General features: G+C 45.6%; 1 long non-coding RNA gene across 1 annotated transcript; it reads right to left on the reverse strand.

The window, feature by feature from the left end:
- Positions 1-783: 783 nt before the first annotated feature.
- Positions 784-17,255, reverse strand: LOC123581978. Its single transcript, XR_006704124.1, has 2 exons — positions 17,061-17,255; positions 784-1,071 (listed from the first exon to the last, which is right to left on the reverse strand). It is a non-coding gene; the product is annotated as an uncharacterized LOC123581978 (long non-coding RNA).
- Between the last annotated feature and the right edge of the window lie 2,194 nt (positions 17,256-19,449).

The following is a 19,449-nucleotide window of genomic DNA, read 5'->3' on the forward strand; positions in this document are numbered from 1 at the left end:
TGGCTCAGTCGGCTGAGCGTCCGACTTCGGCTCAGGTCATGATCTCACGGTTCGTGAGTTCCAACCCCGCGTCGGGCTCCGTGCTGACAGCTCAGGGCCTGGAGCCTGCTTCGGATTCTGTGTCTCCCTCTCTCTCTGCTCACACTCTGTCTCTCTCTCTCTCAAAAATAAATAAAGATTAAAAAAATTTAAAAAAATAAAAAAGGATGAGTGGCTCAGTAGGTGAAGCATCCAACTCTTGATCTCAGCTCAGGTCTTGATCTCAGGGTCGTGAGTTCAAGCCCCGGCTTGGGCTCCACGCTGGGCATGAAGCCTACTTAAAAAAAAAAAAAAAAAAAGTAAAAAGTGAAGATGAAAACCTGAGGTTCGTCATGTGTCTGAAACACATGGCTTTTGAATGGTAGAACCTGGTTCTAAATCCAGGCTACCTAAAAATAGCAGCCACCATTTACTGAGCTTTTCCACGTATAAAGCACATGCTCAAGACCTCTGGGACACGCAGCAGGGCCTGGAGTCAGGAGTCCGGTATCCCCTTGTTGAGGTCAATAACTCAGGAGAAGGGGTGCCTGGGTGGCTCAGTCGGTTGAGCGTCCGACTTTGGCTCAGGTCATGATCTCACAGTCTGTGAGTTCAAGCCCCGCGTTGGGCTCTGTGCTGACAGCTCGGAGCCCTGGAGCCTGCTTCAGATTCTGTGTCTCCCTCTCTCTCTGCCCCTCCTCCGCTCACGCTCTGTCTCTGTCTCAAAAATAAATAAAAACATTAAAAAAAAAATAAGAGAAGAACTCCATTGAGCAGCTGTATCAGTCATGGCTTCTGGAGTAGGAGAGAATTTGGCCAACAGACAGGTTGCCGCAAAGGTGGCTGGAGAAGGATCGGCCGCCTGTGACTAGAGTAGGTGTGGACTGCTTGGGGGAGTGATCTGGAAACCAAAGCGTGCACAAGAATCACCTGCAGCAGTTGTGAAAATGCAGATTTCCAAACACCTCCCTCTCGTTAAATCAACTTTCCAGACGCATTAGTTACAAGCACGTCAAAGTTTCTTTTTAAACTTGCTGCAAGGGAGGAGGCTTTCTAAAAGGAAAAAAAAGAAAAACCTAATTCAAAGACGTCTTTCTTGGTGGAGACATTTTAAAAGGAAATCTTAAGAGTATTTAAATCTCTGCTCTCCTGGGGCACCTGGGTGGCTCAGAGGGTTAAGTGTCTGGCTTCAGCTGAGGTCATGCTCTCGTGAGTCATACGGTTCATGAGTTCAAGCCCCACATGGGGCTCTATGCTGACAGTTCAGGGCCTGGAGCCTGTTTCAGATTCTGTGTCTCCTTCTCTCTCTGCCCCTCCCCTGCTCGCCCTCTGTCTCCCCAAAATAAGTAAAATGCAAAAATTAATTTTTTTAAATTACATCTCTACTGTCCAATGTGAGAGTCACAGCCGCACGTGATTATCGAGCACTTGAAATGTGACCAGTCTGATAGCGACATGCTGTAACTATAAGACACATGCCAGCTTTTGAGGAAGTAAATATGTAAAATATCACATTAATAATTTTTATATTGATTGCATATTGAAATGATAATATTTTGCATTTCTTGAGCTAAACTGTGTTATGAAAATTAATTTCCCTTCTTTTGTTTTAGTTTGCTTTATTTGAATTAATTAATTTTTTAATTTACATTAGTTAGCATGTAGTGTAATAATGATTTCAGGAGTAGATTCCAATGTCCATCCCCTATGTATAACACCCAATGCTCATCCCAACAAGTGTCTTCCTTAAAACCTCTTGCTCATTTAGCCCTTCCCCCAACCCCCAACCCCTCCAGCAACCCTCAGTTTGTTCTCTGTATTAAAGAGTCTCTTGGGGCGCCTGGGTGGCGCAGTCGGTTGAGCGTCCGACTTCAGCCAGGTCACGATCTCGCGGTCAGTGAGTTCGAGCCCCGCGTCGGGCTCTGGGCTGATGGCTCAGAGCCTGGAGCCTGTTTCAGATTCTGTGTCTCCCTCTCTCTCTGCCCCTCCCCTGTTCATGCTCTGTCTCTCTCTGTCCCAAAAATAAACGTTGAAAAAAAAAATATTTAAAGAGTCTCTTATGTTTTGTCCCCCTCCCTGTTTTTATATTATTTCTGCTTCCCTTCCCTTGTGTTCATCTGTTCTGTGTCTTAAAGTCCTCATATGAGTGAAGTCATATGATATTTGTCTTTCTCTGACTAATTTCACTTAGCATAATACCCTCCAGTTCCATCCACGTAGTGGCAAATGGCAAGATTTCATTCTTTTTGATCGCCAAGTACTATTCCATGGTATGTATTTACCACATCTTCTTTATCCATTCATCCATCGATGGACATTTGGGCTCTTGCCATACTTTGGCTATTGTTGATAGTGCTGCTATAAACATGGGGGTGCTTGTGCCCCTTCGAAACAGCATTCCTGTACCCTTTGGATAAATACCTAGTAGTGCAATTGCTGGGTTGTAGGGACTTTTATTTTATTTTTTAAAAGCATTGGCCACTGGCATTATATTTCTGTCAGACAGTGCTGGGTTAGATGGTCATTATTAGACTGTGGACAGCAAGAGGTTTGAAGAGTGTCTGGTTGAAGGTTATTAGAACCTCCCAGCACTGGTTAAATCTCCGTAGGCTTCTCCCAAGACTGTTGTAGGCTAGGTGAAGTTCTCAGAAAAGGTTCTTAAGCCAGTTAAAGTCCGTCAGAAAATTGCTCAGTGTTTTCTCAGGAATGCCAAGTTTTTCTGGGAGAAAACAGCTGTTCATACCAGACCACACCATGCCATGCCAGTTGGGTTGGGAACAGTTTCTTTCTCGGCCCCAGAAAACATGATTCCATGGGTCTGAGGAGGACCCAGAAATCGCATTGTTAACCAGACCCTTCGATGAGTCTAATTCTGAGGTTCAGAGCTGTTGACTCTGAAGGCGATTATATAGGCTTGGCAACCCCACAAGAGGGAGGGGGGAATGGCCTTTTAGAGAAGCCATCTGCGTCACAGAATGCCACCCGATGGGGAAGCAGGGGACAAGATTCAGCACGAGGCCAGGCTCCAGTCTCTCCCTGAGGTGAGGTCACTCCCACTACACTTAACTCTTTTGGATCTACCTCCCCACGTGCCCGTGTTGAGTGTCGCGGGGCTCCCGCCTGTGGCCTTCCAATCTCACTGTGCATTTTGCTTTTAAAAGGAACTTTGAGAAATGATGGACTTGTCCCCGCATTTTTAAGTTGACAGCAGAAACTTTTCATCATCAGTTGACATCATCAGTTGACATAGTTACAGAGGCTGGAATTTCTAGTGCATTTTCAGTATTGACATTCCAAAACAAAACGATTACATCACTCTTAAATAGATCCATTGAGGTCTGCATACCATTGCAATTTGCTACCCATCCTGATCATTTTATTTTGTTCTAAAGTTTTATTTACCTAAGTAATTTCTACACCCTGAGATCAAGAGTTGCAGGCTCCACTGGCTGAGCCAGTCAGGCAGCCCTCCTATCCTGATCATTTTAAAACATGGAAAGCAGCTCTTCTAAGACAGAAATTTGTATCATTCCTTTCCTTTTAAAAAAAAATTTTTAATGTTTTGTTTTATTTTTGAGAGAGAGACAGAGACAGAGACAGAGTGCAAGCAGGGGAGGGGCAGAGAGAGAGGGAGACACAGAATCCAAAGCAGGCTCCAGGCTCTGAGCTGTCAGCACAGAGTCCGATGCAGGTCCTGAACCCACAAACTGTGAGATCATGACCTGAGCCGAAGTCGGAGGCTTAACCGACTGAGCCACCCAGCCCGTAGAGGCTTCTAGTGATGGAAATTTGAACAAGGCAGAAGGGCCCACAGTAACCACCGGCCACCAAGCTGATGCAGCCAGATTCATTAAGCCCTAGGCCCTCACCAATCAGTGGGCTACTTACAACCGGGCACAGTTCTTAAGATTACCAAAAAAAGGGAAAATTCCATACATCCCATATTCCCTCACTCTACCCTATTGCTATAGTCCCTCACCACCACCTCCTGGCAGACAGAATCTCTGCGGTTGTCCTGCCCACTACTCTGTTGCAACGTATTCAATAAACTTCTATCTCTTTTGTTCTGCCTTGGGTGAATTCTTCCATCTCCCGCATCACTAGCTCCCACCACAATACATATATTACAATTTCTGACAGTTATTCCATTTCAAAAGTAATTTTACTGGAAAGACATCTTTTAATGAGGTGGGTCAGGCTGCTTTTCCCATATAACCTTGGATGAATAATAGTCATTGCAAGAAAGAGACATTTATATATGTAAGTGCTAAGAATTTTGCTTATACAGATGGGAATGGATGCAGTTTTGTTAAAGTAATGTCACTCAATTTGTAAAATTCCTTATGAGTTAATATGTCGAAAATGATTTTATGACTGATTAAAATTATACTTAGTAAGTTGTTGGCTGGCAACTTGATTATAACCTCCTCCAATTCAGTTAAAAGCAAAGGATTGGCAAGGAGAGCTGTTGTGGATTGAATGTCTGTATCTGCCCCTGCCCCCCCACTCCTTCAGATGCAGAGATCCTAACCCCCAATGAGATGGTGTTTGGAGGTCGAACGTCTAGGAGATGATCAGGTAGTGGGATTAGTGCCTCTATTAAGGAGACCCCGGACAGTGCCCTCACGACTTCCTCCAAGTGAGGACGCAGCAAGAAGATGGCTGGATCATCTGTGAACCAGGAAGTGGGCTCTCGTCTGACAAGGAATCTCTTGGTGCCTCGATCTTAGACTTCGTCTCCAGAACTGCGAGAAATAAATTTTATTGTTTATGAGCCGCCCAGGTTATGGTATTCTGTTCTCGCAGCTCAGACTGGCTAAGACAAGCATCTAGAATTACAGGTGGGTCTCTTAAACGGAATCTAATGCCCAGTTGTCCCTTGGAAAGTCTTGGTGTGTTCCCAAGGGCTCACATACTCCAGGTGGTCCTGCACAGGCAGGCGGGGCAAGCGGCTGATGCAGCTTCAAACTCTAAGTAAAGATAACCTTGGGCCGCCTGGGTGGCTCGGTTGGTTGGGCATCTGACTCTTGCTTTCGGCTCAGGTCATGTTCTTATGGTTCGTGGGATGGAGCCCTGTGTGGGGTGGTGTGCTAACAGCACGGAGCCTGCTTGGGATTCTCTCTCTCCCTCTCTCTCTTTCCCTCCTGTGTGTGCTCTCTCTTTCTCTCTCCCTCAAAAATAAGTAAATAGACTTCAAAAAATTAAAAAAAAAAAGATAACCTTGACCGTTGGCCTCTCGGGGTGCTCTTCAGGACCCATCACACCCAGGGCTGCCTTCCCTTGGCCTCGCCTTCCCTCTTGTGTGATAGATTGCTTTCTGAAACATTTCTAGGTGTGTCCCTAAGTTTCCATTGGGGACGTATCCAGTATGCACTTTTTGTCATGGCAGAGTCAGTTCGAGCTCTTTGAGAGAACTGGCGTGGGTCCCTCCACACTTGCCGGTTGTGTGACCCCCTTGGACGTTACTTTCTTAAAGTCTCAGTGTCGGTCACCTCTGATGAAAACTTGGTTTGTTTTCAGGTTTACGTGATTGAATGCACACGAGGTCTGGGCAGCACAATGTCAGGAACAGTAAACGCTCAGTAACTGTAAGCTGTTATTATTATTATTGGCATTGCCCTAAATTCAGCCTCTTTTAAACCTTCCTGGGACAGGTGATACTTGTAAAATGCTCGGAGACTCGAAAGATAAATGACTGCATAGAACCTCAGGCCTTGTTCTCGTGTCATATTACTGTCTTCCTCGTTAGCCCCATTTTCCGAGAGGAGGTTGGGTTGGGGAGGCAATGTGCTGAGTGAGGGCTGTGAGGAGTCAGTGCCCGAGCCGCAGAACAGGACAACAGACTCAACGGGACAGTCCCTCAGCCAGAGCTCTGTTTCCCTCTCAGCCTCTGTTTTCTTTCCTTTATTTAAAAAAAAAAATTTTTTTTTAATGTTTATTTATTTCTGAGAGAGAGAGACAGAGACAGAGCACGAGTGCAGGAGAGGCAGAGAGAGAGGGAGACACAGAATCCAAAGCAGGCGTCAGGCTCCGAGCTGTCAGCACAGAGCTCGACGCGGGGCTCGAACTCGTGAACTGTGAGATCGTGACCCGAGCCAAAGTTGGACACTTAACCGAGCCACCCAGGCACCCCTTATCCTCTGTTTTCTAAGAGAGGCCACTCTGCTGGCCTCTCCATTCCATACTGAAATTGACCTTGATCCAGTGGAAACAGCAAATGGGCTTTGAGTTTAGACAAACTTGGGTTTGAATCTTCGCACTGTCGCTAATAGTTATTGAACTTGGGAAACAGGGCTCTTGGAACGTATTTCCTCTTCTCTAAAAATGGCGTTAACAATACCCACATTAGGTATTGAGAAAGCCAAAGGAGCTAAGTCTCCAAAAATCCTTGCATGGTACTTGGCACATAGCAGGCCTCCGACAATTCCTGAATGTCACCAGGTACAGTAGGTAATTACTAGGGTATCTTCCTACAGCAGACATAGTGAAAAAAATACGCATGACTCAGGCAAATAAGGTGGTTTCACACGTCTTTGCCAAAGCAGAGCCTGGTGTAGGAAGACAGATAAGCTGGTTGGGCCTGCTCTGGTAGAAGGGTGGTGGGTGGTTGTAAGTTGGATCTAAGGCAGACTGGGCCATTTTGAAGTTGAGCGGCTCATTTGTCCAACACGTAGGCGGCCAGCCTCGTTCACCATGACCCTGTTTGCACTTCGTCTTCACCTAAGAGGCGGGCTCTCTGATAGCTCTGCTTTGTACCATGTGACCTTATCTCCTCTGCCAGGATGAGAATAGACACCATGCCCAAACTGGACTAATCAGATTTCCCTCTCCCTGGAACTTGGAATTGGGACTAAGAGATTCCGCCCTCGTCCTGAGATCTGCTTTTGGATGCAGAAGATATAAAAACTGGGGGACATGGTGTGGCCAGCTTCTGCCATATGGATCGTGAGGCAGTGGAAAGCCAGGCGGCAGGGAGAGAGCAAATGAAATCAGAAAGAGAGAGAGAGAGAGAAAGGAAAGAGAAAGTCTGTATTTCTGGGTTCTTGACAGTTCCCACTTCCTGTTTCCAGATGCCTTCCTAGACCCGGACACATCCTGGCCCCGGGATTTCGTTCGACGCTTCTGAGTACTTAATGATAAACACACCTCTCGTTGCTTGCACCGGAAGATGTGTGTTAGGCTATTTTGTGCTCAAGTTACAGAAGCCAGTTCAAGCATAAAGAGGAAATCAGTGGAAAGTGCTGGGGATCTCATGAGATCCAGGAGGTTGGAACAAGTTCATTTAAGGAGGAGCCAGCACCAAAGCCTTTCTGAGTGCTTTGGCCACAGACTGGGAAGCCAGCTTCCTTCTGGCGTGCTGCCATTAAGATGCCTCAGCGTTGGGTCTCTCAGTTCCAAACTCAAAGTTCCTAAGGTAGAGAGAACCTCGTTGAGCCACGATGAGCCAGTTGCTAATGGCTACGGGATGGCTTCAGGCAGCAGCAACATATCTGCCCAGAGAGTCTGATCAGGAGGACAGGACATAACGCTCCTCAAGAACAAGGTGGTGTTCCCTGTGGGCTGGTTTGTGTGGCTGCCTACTGTATATGGGGGACTGTCTTCGTGCTGAGAGGGATACAAGATTTATAAAACAGGGTCTCTAACATCAAAGAATTTATAATCTAGCCGCTAACAATCCTGTTCCAGGGCAGCCTGTGACAACTGCTAGAAGAGACGGAGAGCATGGACGGCCACGGGAACTTAGAGAAAGGCAAGATGCCTTGGAAGCGTGGGGACGACAGCCCAGATTCCAGGCTAGGTCAAGGTTGGCCAATGGCTTACTGAACAAAACACTAAAAATGCACTTGACATGCCTTATAATCATAACCAGAAGAAGCATGTATTTAAAATCAAATGTGAGGGGCTCCTGGGTGACTCAGTTGGTTAAGCGTCCCACTCTTGATTTCGGCTCAGGTCACGATATCATGGTCTTGAGATTGAGCCCCGAGTCAGGCCTCTCTCTCTCAAAATAAATGAACAAATTATCAGCTTAAACAAATGTTCAAGGCAATAGAGTAAGAACGTGTTCTTTGGTGGACGAATCCAGAGTGCGTGAGGCACATTGACATTTGCAAATGCACCCAGTGAAGAGAAAATACACACTGACTGCACCAGGGTCCTGCCGGAATTGCCAGGCAAGTCGATCATATCCCTGAAACCCAGCCCTGATTGTAAGCCTCTGGTCAGCCCGTTTCCCCTGAACTCTCATCCCCATAGTGTTCATGCTTGGAATCTCCAGGGCTCACTGGTCACCGGAAGCCTCCTTCCAAGGCAAATACATTTTTTAAAAAAATTTATTTTTATTGCTATATAATTGACATTTAACATTACATTAGCGTCAAATGTACAACATAATGATTTAACGTATGTATATATTGCTAAATGATCACAACTCTGCTCACCACATATAGTTAGAAATTTTTCTCCTTGTGATGAGAACTTTTAAAATCTGCTCTCCTAGCAACTTTCGAGTATGCAATACTGTGTTATTAACTGTAGTGACCATGCTGTACGTGACATCCGCAGGACTGATTTATGTCATGGCAAATACATTCCTAATCTGTTCTTAGAATCTTGGCCTCAACAAAAACCTGGATGACTTCATCAATTTCCATGTCACGTCTATGGGGGTCTCTGTCAACTTAAAACCTTACATCTCCTCAGTGTTCACTGGATAAAGTCTGAGCTCGTTAGCATGGTAGCTAGCCTACCGTAATCCCGTCTATCCCCATCCACCTCCAGCCTCTTCTTTCCATGCTTCCACTTAAAAAAAAAAATTTAATGTTTATTTACTTTTTGAGACACAGAGAGAGAGAAGAGAGAGAGTGGGGGAGGGGCAGAGAGAGTGGGAGACACAGAATCTGAAGCAGGCTCCAGACTCGGAGCTGTCAGCCCAGAGCCCAATGCGGGGCTCGAACCCACGAACTGTGAGATAATGACCTGAGCCAAAGTCGGACACTTAACCGACTGAGCCACCCAGGTGCCCCACCATGCTTCTGCTTTGAGGAACACTCAACTGTTTCTACCATATGCCCTACTTTTCTGAAGAGGGTCCTTGGCTAGGATCACATGAGCCTTCATCAGGAATTAGGGTGGTAAAAAACATAGGAGAGAACTAGGGTCAGCCTAACCAAGATAGCCTGGAAGCCCCAGACCTACCAGAAGCTGCACTAGTTCTCCTTGCTAACCCTGGAGATGCTGGGCTTCTGGTTTTCCATCAGGCCCCCAGTCTCTGCAGCTCTGGGTTCCTCGCAGTGTCTCACTGCGGATTCAACCAGATCTTTACGGAAGCTCATTACACATTACACCCAAGCCACGGGCATTGAATTTAACTTAAATACTCAGTATCCAAGCTCCTAAAATAGGAGATTGTTTACTTGAGGTACAATGATCAGGAAGAAACACACGGTAGAGCTTCTCATTCCCCTCTACAGCTCTGTAGCCGAAGCATCCATTTCTTCTGGCTAAACTTGGCCACTAGTAGGCACGCTGACTTGTCAAAGAGGCAGATGTCAATTGTGCAGCACTGGATTGGCCCCCTGTGTCTCGACCCTAATTGTCGCATTAGAGAAGGCATAATTTCCAGTACTGGGGCTGATCTTGCGGGGGTTGGGGTGTGTCCCTCTCTGGGGGATCTCTCCTGTGTGCCCTGCCACAATGGCTCTGTTATAAATGGGTATGGAGAGTTAATACTTCTGAGGCTTCCCCCTTGATGTTAAAGATGGAAAGAGCTCGGCGATTGGTTGGTCCCAGTTCCTGACAGCGTGGAGGACGGAGTGGGTATAGGAGTCAACAAACAATGGTGGGCTCTTGTCCAGTTCTCTCTGGTTTTCATAAACCCCTTGAATGGTTTGGTCTTTGGGACGTTGCAATCTTTTATCTTCTACCTACAGAGGATTTGGGGACATGAGAAAGAAACGTCCATGTTCTTCAACTCAGTCTTGTTGGTTCTCTCTGTTAGAGCAGCCTAACCTCCTCTACGATTTTTGTCCTTTCTGAATGAGGAGACATTGCTTACTGTATGACTTACTACCGCTGAAATGTGCTGAATGGACCAGGCTCCAGATCGAATACATTACACACGCTGCCTCACTGAATCCTCATGACAACCCTATGAATTAAGTACTATCACTGACCTATTTCGGACAGAGGAAACTGCGGCTTAGAAAGGTCCAGCAGCATGCTGAAAGTCATAGAGTCACTCCTTAACAAAAATTGTTGGATGCGCCAGGCCGCGTAATCCAGCTCTGGAGCTGCCAGGGTAGGCGTTGGGACCGAAATTCCAGCACACACGATTGCAGCTCCTGTAGGCTTAGCTGATTGGCTCAGGGCTTCGCCCACATGTTTGGCCTGCAGGTGTCCCGTGTGACACAGTTTAGATGCTTCGGTCCTTACTTGTAAGGGCTGCAACCATTGGCACGTTCGAGTTCACACATTTGTAAGACGGAGACCAAAATGCAGCTGGGGTGACTTACCCGTGATGTGAAATGTTCTCTCCTGATTTAATAATGCTATGAGGTTATAGATTTCCCCTTTGGGCAAACTTTGGAAAGGAAATCCTTTGGAACCACAGAGTTGGAAGAGGCGTGCTGGGTTCGGCTCAGGGTTCCACCGCTTCCAGCTGTGTGACTTTCAGCTTTGGGTTCCACATATTTTTTTTTAAACGAGGGTGTGAATTGATTTCAGAGAGGTGCATGAGGACGGAATTGGCTACTTAATCCGAAGTCCTGAGTGCTATGCTTGGCGCACAGTGAGGGGAGGGTGAGCACAGCTTTCATTGCGAAGGATGAGAGTTGCTAACAGGCCACTGGATTTTGCAATCGGGTGAATGGTGAATGTCTCGAGGGCAGTTGTGGGGGTGGTAGGGAGGGGAACGGGGCGGGCGGGGGTGGGGGGAGTCTGACTGCAGGTGAGTGAGAGCTTGAGAAAGTGGCACCTCGTGTATAAAGACTACCTGCTCTGTAAAGAAACATGTTGGCTTAGGAAAGGTGAGATGGGGCAGGTTGACAAGTGACAGAGGTTCAGAGGAGGGTTTCTTGAAAAACAGTTTTAAGGGGAGGGGTGCCTGGGTGGCTCAGTCAGTTGAGTGTCCGACTTCGGCTCAGGTCATGGTCTCGGGGTTCGTGAGTTCGAGCCCCTGCGTCCGGCTCTGTGCTGACAGCTCAGAGCCTGGGGCCTGCTTCGGATTCTGGGTCTCCCTCTCTCTCTCTGCCCCTCCCCCACTCACAGTCTCTCTGTGTCTCTCAAAAACTGAATAAAAACATTAAAAAACTAAAAAAAACACAACTTTTAATGGGAAAAACAAAGTAGGTTTGACAGGGATCAAAGAGGAGTGGACAGGGTGAGACTTAAGATAGAAAAAAAGGGGCGCCTGGCTGGCTCAGTCGGCTAAGCGTCCGACTATTGGTTTTGGCTCAGTTCATGATATCATGGCTTTGTGGGTTCGAGCTCTGCGTCAGGCTCTGTGCTGGCAGGGCAGCACTCTGTCTCCCTCTCTAGCTGCCTCTCCCCGACTCATGCCATCTCTGTCTCTCTCAAAATAAATAAATAAACTTAAAAATTAAAAAAAAAAAAAAAAGATGGTGCGCCTGGGTGGCTCAGTTGGTTAAGCATCTGACTTCAGCTCAGGTCATGATCTCATGGTTCATGAATTCAAGCCCCGTGTCGGGCTCTGTGCTGTCAGCTCAGAGCCTGGAACCTGCTTCAGATTCTGTGTCTCCCTCTCTCTCTGCCTCTCCCCTGCTCATGCTCTCTCTCTGTCTCAAAAAAGTAAAATGTTAAAAAAAATTTTTTTTTAATTAAAAAAAAAAGAGGAAAAAAAAAAAGAAAAATACTTAATGGAACAAGGGGTGTAATCTGGTGCACAAAGAACCAAAGCTTGGGCAGGAATCAAACCCGTTGTTTCTCTGAGACAGAGAGGAGAAGATGGGCAAAGATACAGGTGATCTAAAGATGGGGAAGGATGGAAACAGTGGCCTCTTGATAAATCAATTCTTTTTTCTTTATTTGTAGATAATTGAAGATAACGTCTATTTTCTGTGTGACGTAGGGGTCGTTATGGTAGCCCGCCTTCGATGACCCCGCCATCCCTCCTCCTGGTCCTCAGTCGGTGCAGCTGCCTCCCACGCTGTCCACACTGTACCAGGGATGTGCTGTGTGACCAACAGCATAGAGCAGAAGCTACGTGTTAGGGGTTGAACTGTGTCCTGCGGTAAGGCGTGCTGAAGTTCTAACCCCCAGCACCTCAGGATGTGACCTGAGTTGGAAATCGGGTCTTTCCAGAAGTAATTAAGCTAAAATAGGTCATTAAGGCAGGCCCTCATCCAATATGATTGCTGGCCTTATAAAAAGGAGACATTTATGGGGTGCCTGGGTGGCTCAGTCAGCTGAGTGTCCAACTCTTGATTTCGGCTCAGGTCTAGATCTCACTGTTCATGGGATGAGATTGAGCCCCGAACTGAGCTCTGCACTGACAGCACAGAGCCTGCTTGGGATTCTCTCTCTCTCCCTCTCTCTGCTCCTCCCCCACTTCTCTCTCTTTCTCAAAGTAAATAAACTTTTTTTTTTTTAAGGGCGGGGGGAACGTGGGGCACCTGGGTCGCTCAATTGGCTAAGCATCTGACTTTGCTCGGGTCATGATCTCGCTGTTTGTGAGTTCGAGCCCCGCATCGGGCTCTGTGCTGATGGCTCGGAGCCTGGAGCCTGCTTTGGATTCTGTGTCCCCCTCTCTCTCTGCCCCTCACCCACTCAAGTTCTCTCTCTCTCTCTCTGTCAAAAATAAATAAACATTAAAAAGGGCGGGGGGAAACTTGGACACAAGTTCAAAGACAGATGTGCACAGGGGGAAGATGGAGAAGATGGCCATGTGACTCCATGGCAACGGAGTGCTGCTGCCACCAGCCAGAACACCAAGGATTACTGGCAATTACCAGTCACCAGGAAGAAGCAAGAAAGGATCCTCCTCTAGAGCAGTTCAAGTTGGGGACACTTCGGTTTGGGACATCTGGCCTCCGGAACTGTGACCAAATCCATTTCTCTTGTTGTAAACCACCCAGTTCTCGGTATTTTGTAATGGCAGCCCTAGCGAACGAATACACTATGGGGTGTCATTGCCAAGATGGGTTTGTAAAAAGACTGTAGCTTCCACGTGAGGTGCACGCTGTCAGATCACTCCCTCTTGGGATACTCAGCTGCCGCGTCCTGAGGACGATCAGGCAGCCTAGGGAGAGGCCCACCTGGGAAAGAACCTAAGTCTCCAGCCAGCAAGGGTCCGAGGTGTGTCAAGAGTTGTGGGAGTGAACTTGGAAGGAGATCCCCGCCCGCCGCCCCCTCCTCCAGTTGAGGCTTCAGAAAAGACTGGCCCCAGCCTACAGTTCGACTACAGTTTCAAGAGAGACTCTAAACTGGAACCACCCAGTCAAGCCACTCCTGAATTTCTCAGATCACAGGGACTATGAGAGAATGAATGTTCGTTGTTTAAGCGATTCATTTTTAGGGTAATTTGTTACACAGTGATATTTAATACACCTGCTAACAAGGAAGGAGGCGTGGTTGCTTGCAAAGAGGAGACAGAGCACGGAATGGCCGCTGAGATCACGAGAAAGGGAGCGGTGGACCCACAATACAGGTCTGATTAGTGGTTGCAAACTGTAGTTCAGAACCACCTGACTTGGGTACCAGTTAAATATTCAGATTCCTGAGCCTTGCGTTCCCATATCAGGCTTTTCCCTGGGAAAATGGCACTGGCGATCTGCATTTGAAAAAGTGCCCAAGTGATTCTTTTAAAGAGCCATTGAGTTCGAGAATAATTGCCAGCAGAGGCAAAAAGCTAGAATTTAAACTGGGTAACTCACAGCACAGGCTGGCATCACATAAGCACTACGCTGTGGACATACAAAGAATTGCTAAGTTTCGCCAACAATTCAGCAAATTCTGAGTTAGTGGGGATTACTTTGTATCCCTAAGAAAACATTCTCAGGAGTCCTTATGCTAACCTTCTCTTCCCTTTCTTTGTAAAGAGACTGCCCTATTTCTCCTTCAGTTCACCCTGTGTGGAGAAAGAAGCTCTCCCTATTCTGATTTCGACCTCACTCCAACCTTCTCCGGTCTTGGCGGTCAGGACTCTGCAAAGTCCTGCAAAGTAGGCCAGAAGTGCACAGAAGTGCTTCCTGTTTCTGGGGTTTCTGGGGCCACCCGAATGCACAGAGAGGCCTCACATGAGGGTCATGCTGCAGCTTTTGTGAGAAGGGCCTTGGCAGGAAAATCAGAAAGTGGGATGTTCTGGGCCGAAGAGATCATTGGATTCTGTAAGCCTCAGTTTCTTCATTTAAAAAATGTTATATGCCGGGGCACCTGGATGGCTCAATCAGTTGAACGTCCAACTTCCGCTCAGGTCATGATCTCACGGTTCGTGGGTTCGAGCCCCACGTCGGGCTCTGTGCTGACAGCTCAGAGCCTGGAGCCTGCTTCGGATTCTGTGTCTCCCTCTCTCTCTGCCCCCCCCTGCTCGCACTCTAAGATAAATAATTATAAAAAAATAAAAAATTAAAAAAAATTAAAATGTTATACGGCTACATGAAGGGTTGTGTGAGGAGTGACTGAGGTGATGTGTGCAGTGTCCCTAGCACAATGCCTGGCACACAATAGCGGCTCAGAAAATGGGAGCTGCCAATATTAAGAGGTGTGGTAAGGAGGCCATGCCTGGTGCTCTGAATTTAAGTTTATCTTGGTGTTATGATCGTTTCTGTCCCAAATCTGCTTCCCCATGACTGTCCCAATCAGGGCTCCAGCCATAACCCGAGTGAGATATGGGTCCTTGGAGGAGGAAAGATGGAACTAGATGATAGGTGGATTTTATGGAGAACAAAAAGTGAGTTCCTAGACCTTGGGCAGCATTCCTCTAGGTCTCCTGGTTGAGTATTAGAGCCACCTGCAGCCCTTACTAACTAACTAGGACTCTAGTCCAGACCAATTACATTAGAATTTCTGCCAGTAGGGACCCAGGCAGTGGAATATTATGAACACTCGTCAGGTGATTTTAGTGATCATCTGGTGTTGAGGTTAAAGCACTCAGGTTAAAGTAGAAGGTTCACAGGACTTCTGATTATTATGTACAAAATGAAAACAGCGACAAAAAAGTCACAGTGTGGCAACTGAAAGAAGTCAGATAGGGATGTAGGGGTGAATCAGTGGAAAGTGGAGCATTTTTTAAAACCATGCATTTCCAAGAGAGATTTAAGAAAAGCCTTTCAAAAAATATTTAGAATTAGCTAGGAACAAGGAAGCAATACTTTTTCTTTGTGTTGGAAAGTATCTGGTGATCTTTAGGACATTTTCAGAAAAACAGAGTTACCAGTCAGAATGAGCATTTTCCCCAGTCACGTGGTTGGGTCATGTGAAGTGGAAAAACGGCTACAAGTTTGAATATACACTTTTGATCATAAATATATTAAAGAAACATGGAAAGTGCCCATGATTATGTTTCATGAATAAAAAATCTTCATACCAAATGATACCAAATTCTATATGTGAAGATGACTCATATTTTAAAAACGCGTTTGTATATATAGAAGAACACTACAGAGAAATTATTGAAAAAGCCAAGTAATTATCCTTCGGGGTTTGAAAAACAAGGATAGCCTTTTGACATCTTTTAAAAAATATCTATGGTTTTTTTTTTTAAATGACGATGTATTACTTTTGAATTGGAAAATAAAACATATATTAAACACCCAGGAAAGAAAACACGAGAAGGAAACACAGGAAAACATAATCCAAGGTTGATTTGGTGAGATGGGATTCTGAGTGTTCTTCTTGTCTTTCAATTATTTCTCCTGTTGTACATTTTGTGATAATAAGCACAGGTATTTTTCTCTCTCTCTTTCTTGTGAACATTTATTCATCTTTGAGAGATAGAGCACGAGGAGAGGAGAGGCAGAGAGAGAGGGAGATACGGAATCTGAAGCAGGATGCAGGCTCCCAGCCGTCAGCACAGAGCCCTACGTGGGGCTCGAACCCACAAACTGTGAGATCATGACTGAGCCAATGTCAGACACTCAACTGACTGAGCCACCCAGGCGTCCCAAGTGTATGTGTTTAATAATTGGAATACCATAAACTCTATTTAAAAATAAAGATTGAATCCTCTGTTCTTGTTCACAATTTTATTATCTGATGGAGGGAGCTGGATGGAGCATTCGTAAAACAGTTTAAAGTTTAGGAATCAGTTAGCTCAGGGGGTGGCAAATGTTTTATGTAAGGAGCCAGATAGTAAATATATTAGCCGGATAGTGTGGTTCATATGGTGTGTATTACAACTATTCAGCCCTGCTTTTGTAGCAGGACAACAGATATAGACGCTAAGTAAATGAACTGGAGTGGCTGTGTTCTTAAAAACTTTATTGATGGATACTGACCTTTGAATTTAATCTAATTTTCATGTGTCATGAAGTCTTTTGATCACCTTCCCCCGACCCCAACCATTAAAAATGTAAAACCATCCTCAAACCATACAAAAACAAGTGGCAGGCTGAATTACCCCCAGAGGCCATAATTTGCTGACTCCTGAGTTAGAGATCAGGAACGTGATGAATGAAACATCCTATAGTTAGGCTGAAAGACCCCCAAAAGAGATGGCCAATAAACTCTATTTCCTTTCCTTTCCTTTCCTTTCCTTTCCTTTCCTTTCCTTTCCTTTATTTTATTGTATTTATTTAAACCTGTGATTTCTCGGGGCGCCTGGGTGGCGCAGTCGGTTGGGCGTCCGACTTCAGCCAGGTCACGATCTCGCGGTCCGTGAGTTCGAGCCCCGCGTCAGGCTCTGGGCTGATGGCTCAGGGCCTGGAGCCTGTTTCCGATTCTGTGTCTCCCTCTCTCTCTGCCCCTCCCCCGTTCATGCTCTGTCTCTCTCTGTCCCCAAAATAAATAAACGTTGAAAAAAAAAATTTTAAACCTGTGATTTCTCTGCATCCTCTTATTCCTGTACTAAAGAATTTGCTACTTACTTGGGTGCCTGAGGAAAAAGATGCCATACCATTTGGTTGAAACACTAATATAGGAGCAGGACAACCTGAAAAAAAAAAATAGTAATGAAAATCCAGGTCTACAGATACTGAATCTTTGCTGTGCTAGGTATTTCTGGGAAACAAAAGCAGAAATAAGGCGTATCATTATGCAGGAATTATAGGGGCACATGCAGAATTTTGTAGGATCACACAGGAGGCAGAGTAATCACGCTCACGGAAGACGACTGTGTTTATTGGAGGAACTGGTAAGAAACAAGCTGGTAGGAAGACTTATTAAGCGAGTGTCATGGAAAAAACAAATATTGCAAAAAGTCATTTAAAAAAACCAGTAGATTAAGTCACTAGGCACTAATGAAAAATTACCTTTGTGGAGATGACAAACGTTTAAGCACTAAACAAATCGAGAAAGGCCTTGTGAAAACTAACGAAGGGAAACCTCACTAGAGTCTGGAGGGAGGCAGTGGGAGTCAAAGCATTCCTCTGCAATTACCGGAAGAAGTGTCAGTTACAGACCCCAACAGAAGAAACCTTGAGAAGAAAGAATCATCACAGTCCCTCACACAGAAAAGACGCACACTGCATCTTCTATAAGACAACAACTACCCCTGCAACTTAGCTGCTGAGAAACCATGCTTTTCTCTAACGAACTTTAGACTTGCCTTCAAAGCAACCCATTCCAAATTCTTCCTGCTTCTCAAAAAACATGCTGTTCCTCTTCTTTGTTGGATGTGCCTATGGTTTTTCAGCAGCTTCTGTGTCCCAAATTACAACTCTCCACTATTCCTGAATAAACCCATTTTTATGGCCAAATTACTGTTTTATTTTTAAGATTAAAAAATTTTTTAATGTTTATTTATTTTTGAGAGAGAGAGAGAGAGAGAAAGAGACAGCATGAGTGTGCGAGGAGCAGAGAGAGAGGGAGACACAGAATCCAAAGCAGGCTCCAGGCTCTGAGATGTCAGCACAGAGCCCTACATGGGGCTCGAACCCATGAACCGTGAGATCATGACTTGAGCTAAAGTCTGATGCTTAACTGATTGAGCCACCCAGGCGCCCCTTATTTTTAAGATTCACAGGCTTTGTAAAAAAAATTAGTCCTGGGGTGGCTCAGTCGGTTAAGCAACTGACTCTTGATCTCAGCTCAGGTCTTGATCTCAGGGTTGTGAGTTCAAGCCCCATGTTGGGCTCCGTGGTGGGTGTGATGCCTACTGAAAAAAAAAAAAAAGTCCTGAAGAATATCAAATGCTGTGGGCTGAAGACAGCAACTTTTTTCATGGTGTACAGCACCAACATTCTTGTTTTTCACTCCCAGAAAACTTTTTCTAGATTACTTTGTTATTGCGGCAAAAATAGCATTTAGTGAGTGAAATCACAAGCAATTGCTTCCACGCTCAACTGAAAATATAGAAAATAACTGGAAGACCATTTTTTTTTTTTAAATTCTGCAGAAAGTAAACAAGTGTAACTAAATACATGCTGGCTTGGGACAATTTGTACATTACAGGATTCCAGTGTTTATTAGGCTAGCGGCTAAAGGTATTTTCTTTTAATCAGGCTTCGTGCCCAGCATACAGCCCAACATAGGGCTTGAACTCACCACCCTGAGATCAAGGGTCAGATGCTTAACCCAAAGAACCACCCATGCACCCCTAAAGGTGTTTCCTTTGAACAAACTCATTATTTTCTTTTAAATCCATCCTCATTACCCATACCATAGATAACTAAGTTCACAATTTTGCTATATACTGACTGAGGCTCTTTTTATTTATTTACTTGTTAAAAATTTTTAATGTTTATTTAAAAAAAATTTTTTTAATGATTATTTATTACTGAGAGAAAGAGAGAGAGCACAAGGAGGGGAAGAGCAGAGAGAGAGGGGAGACAAAGAATCCGAAGAAGGTTCCAGGCTCTGAGCTGTCAGCACAGAGCCTGATGCAGGGCTCCAACCCACCGGCTGTGAGATCATGACCTGAGCTGAAGTCGGACGCTTAACCGACTGGGCCACCCAGGCACCCCTAATGTTTGTTTATTTATTTTCCTAATGTTTATTTTTGAGAGAGAGTGCACGTGAGCGCGTGTGAGCTTTTGTGAGCGTTTGTGAGTGGGGGAGGGGCAGAGAGAGAGGGAGGCACAGAATCAGAAGTAGGCTCCAGGCTCCCAGCTGTCAGCACAGAGCCCTATGTGGGGATCCAACTCACAAGCTGTGAGATTACGACCTGAGCTGAAGTCAGACACTCAACTGACTGAGCCACCCAGGCGCCCCCAAGGCTCTTTTTAAAATAAACAAATGTTTAAATGGTGGAGCTCATTCCATACAAACTATCTAAATTCGAACCTACAGTTTCTAAGGGCTGGGAGATCAGAAAAA

Source organism: Leopardus geoffroyi, chromosome B3 (genome assembly GCF_018350155.1).
Source record: "Leopardus geoffroyi isolate Oge1 chromosome B3, O.geoffroyi_Oge1_pat1.0, whole genome shotgun sequence".
Classification (NCBI taxonomy): Eukaryota; Metazoa; Chordata; class Mammalia; order Carnivora; family Felidae; genus Leopardus; species Leopardus geoffroyi.